This window comes from Cebus imitator, unplaced genomic scaffold, assembly GCF_001604975.1.
Source record: "Cebus imitator isolate Cc_AM_T3 unplaced genomic scaffold, Cebus_imitator-1.0 Scaffold266, whole genome shotgun sequence".
NCBI lineage: Eukaryota > Metazoa > Chordata > Mammalia > Primates > Cebidae > Cebus > Cebus imitator.
In genome coordinates, this window is record NW_016107581.1 from 1,335,210 (window position 1) to 1,339,070 (window position 3,861).

Consider the following 3,861-nt stretch of genomic DNA (forward strand, 5'->3'; position numbering starts at 1 on the left):
GCTCACTACAACCTCCACCTCCTGGGTTCAGGTGATTTTTCTGCCTCAGCCTCTTGAGTAGTTGGGATTACAGGCATCTAGCACCATGCCTGGCTAATTTTTGTATTTTTAGTAGAGATGGGGTTTCACCATCTTGGCCAGGCTGGTCTTGAACTCCTGACCTCATGATCCACCTGCCTTGGGCTCTCAAAGTGCTATGATTACGGGCGTGAGCCACCATGCCTGGTCTTCTTTCTTTCTTTCTTTTCCGACACAGAGTCTCGCTTTGTTGCCCAGGCTGGCGTGCAGTGGTGCGATCTTGGCTCACTGCAACCTCCGCCACCTGGGTTCAAGCAATTCTCTGCCTCAGCTTCCCAATTAGCTGGAATTACAGCTAATTCCAATTAGCTGGAATTAGCCTCCACCATGCCCGGCTAATTTTTGTATTTTTAGAAGAGACGGGATTTCACCATCTTGGCCAGGCTGGTCTTCAACACCTGACCTCGTGATCCACCCACCTAGGCCTCCCAAAGTGTTGGGATTACAGGTGTGAGCCACGGGGTGTCCGGCCTTTTTTTTTTTTTTTATGGTGAAAAGATATACATATATTTGGAATTAGCCAGCTGGATTCAGTTTAGATGATCCCAATTTTTGTTGGCAATATCCAAAACATCATAACCAGGAGTCAATCGAACATGTGCCTTCTCCTCTCCATCAGGCCGAATCCGGGTGTTGACCTTGGCCACATCAACGTCACAGAGCTTCTTCATGGCCTGTTTGGTCTGGTGCTTGCTGGCTTTAACATCCATAAAGGGAGCCGGCACGGCAGCTCATGCCTGTAATCCCTGCACTTTGGGCAGCTGAGGCGGGCGGATCATCTGAAGTTGGGAGTTCGAGACCAACCTGACCAACGTGGTGAAACCCCATCTCTACTAAAAATACAAAAATTAGCTGGGCGTGGTGGCGCACACCTGTAATCCCAGCTACTTGGGAGGCTGAGGCAGGGGAATTGTTTGAACCTGGGAGGTGAAGGTTGCGGTGAGCCGAGATCACATCATTTGCACTCCAGCCTGGGCAACAACAGCAAAACTCCGTCTCAAAAAAAAAGAAAAAAAAAAATCCACAGTGAAGGGAAGCGTGTCGCTGTCTTCCGCCTTCTTCACAGCAGCCTCAGTGGTTGGCGGAAACTTGACGATAGCGTCGTAGCCAAGCTTTTTTCTCCTGGGGGCGCTCTTTGGAGTTGCGGTGTCTTGGGCCGCTGGAAGGTGGGTGACACGCAGATCTTCTTTTTTTTTTTTGTGGCTGTGGACATCTTTCAACACTGCCTTCTTGGCCTTCAAAGCCTTTGCTTTGGCTCGGGTTTTAGGAGGGGCTAGGAGCTTCTTTCGCTTTTGACACCGTCTTGTGAAAAGGGTCCATGCAGTTTTATTCTTATTTATTTTAAGTTCTGGGGTACATGTGCAGGATGTGCAGGTTTGTGAAACAGGGAAATGTGTGTCACAGCGGTTTGCTGCACCTGTCAACCCAACACCTAGGTATTAAGCCCAGCATGCATTAGCTATTAATCCTGATGCTCTCGCGCCCGCTTCACAGGCCTCAGTGTGTGATGTTCCCCTCCCTGTGTCCACGTGTTCTCATAGTTCAGCTCCCACTGCGAAGTGAGAACATGCGGCGTTTGGTTTTCTGTTCCTGTGTTGGTTTGCTAAGGCATGCTTTATCCTATTGGTTAAAACCTAGTGTGCTGCTGAGACAGAGGCATAAAAACAGACCCAGTCCCTGAGCCCCCAGCCCCCAAACTTCCTGGGGAGACAGATGAAAACCCAGGCTGTTTCAAAGTAGTGGATGAGGACATGGAACGACTGGAGGAAGCTCAAGGAGGACACCCCAGCCAAGCCTAGGAGACAGTGTGTGTTCTAGGCCCAATCCTCTATCTCAGTCTCAACGCTGTGGACGCTGGGGGCCGGGCGATTCTTGTGGGGGGCTGTCCTGGGCACTGTAGGCTGGTTAGCAGCATCCCTGTCTTCTACCCACCAGATGCCACCAGCACCTCCGCCTCCAGTTGTGACAACCCAAAAAATTCAAAATTGCCGCTGGTTGGCTGGGTGCGGTGGCTCACGCCTGTAATCCCAGCACTCTGGGAGGCTGAGGCAGAAGAATCACTTGAACCTGGGAGGTGGTGGTTGTGGTGAGCAGAGATCGTGCCACTGTACTCCAGCCTGGGTGACAGAGTGAGACCCTGTCTCAAAAAAATTAAAAAAATTGGCCAGGTGCAGTGACTCACACCTTCTATCCCAGCACTCTGGGAGGCTGAGGCAGGTGGGTCATGCGGTCAGTCTTTCAAGGACAGCCTGGCCAAGATGATGAAACCCATCTCTACTAAAAAAAAAAAAAAAAACAATTAGCCAGGCATGGTGGTGTGCACCTGTAATCCCAGCTACTTGGGAGGCTGAGGCAGAGAATTGCTTGAACCTGGGAGGTGGAGGTTGCAGTGAGCTGAGATTGCGACCCTGCACTCCAGCCGGGTGACAGAGCAAGACTCCATCTCAAAAACAAACAAACAAGAAAATTTGCCCAGGTTGAGAACTACTGTCTTAGATGCAAAAGCTGATGATCTCAGGGATGTGTACTAGTTATTCAGACAAAGAGGACGGGTGAATGCTGGTGTCAGCAGAGAGAAGTGCAGAGTTCATCCCATGGGCTCAGATTCCATTTCACATTCATTCTTTCTAAAAGAACTAGATTATACAATTCTGAAAGCAATAATGTATTATAAGCAATCATGTATTATAATGGCAATTATTATAATACTGCCAACAACAAGATTATGTTATGTAGTCTTCACAATGACCATTGGAAGGGTGAGAAATTATTTTACTTTATTTTGCAGATGATGAAACCGAGACACACAGATCTTAAATGATGCTTTTGAACTTTTAAAGTCAGTATTTCTTTTTTTTTTTTTGAGACAGAGTCTTACTCTGTTGACCAGACTGGGGTGCAGTGGCGTGATCTTGGCTCACGGCAACCTCTACCTCTTGGTTCAAACTATTCTCGTGCCTCAGTCTCCCGAGTAGCTGGGATTACAGGCCCCCACCACCATGCCTGGCTAATTTTTGTATTTTTAGTGGAGATGGGGTTTCACTGTATGGCCAGGCTGGTCTTGAACTCCTGACCTCAGATGATCTGCCCACCTTGGCCTCCCAAAGTGCTGGGATTATAGGCGTGAGCTACCACCCCCGGCCTAAAGTCAGTATTTCTTCATCCCTAAAAATTTAGATGAAGATTATTTTTGTGCCAGGCACTCTAAGCACTTTGCAAAACATTAAACGATTTGAATGTTCCTGAGAACTCTATGAAGCAGTTAATTTTATTTTCCTCATTTTATAGATGCAGGAATGGAGCCACAGAGAGGTTAGGCTGTTGGCTCAAGAACACACAGCAAACAAGTTCCCACCCGAGATTTGAAACCAGAACATGCACTCTTAATCACAAGCCTGTGAGGCTCACTTTTTCTCTAGCAGGAAAAAAATAATGATTAGTTAACTCATCCTTTGGTTACAGAGTTAGAAAGTGACCCAGTTGTGGCCTGGCATGGAGGCTCATGCTTATAATCCCAGCACTTTGGGAGGCCAAGGTGGGCAGATCACCTGAGGTCAAGAGTTTGAGACCAGCTGGCCAACATGGTGAAACCCTGTGTCCACTAAAAATACAAAAAATTAGCCAGGCGTGGTGGCGCATGCCTGTAGTCCCAGCTACTCGGGAGGCTGAGGCAGGAAAATTGCTTGAACCCGGGAGGTGGAGGTTGCAGTGAACCGAGATCGAGCCACTGCACTCCAGCCTGGGCACAGGGTAAGACTCTGTCTCAAAAAAAGGAAAAAAAAA

At 48.3% G+C, this 3,861-nt stretch overlaps 1 pseudogene; it reads right to left on the bottom strand.

Moving 5' to 3' along the window:
* Nucleotides 1-608: 608 nt before the first annotated feature.
* Nucleotides 609-3,861, bottom strand: part of LOC108283975 — a 19,213-nt pseudogene continuing 15,960 nt past the window's right edge.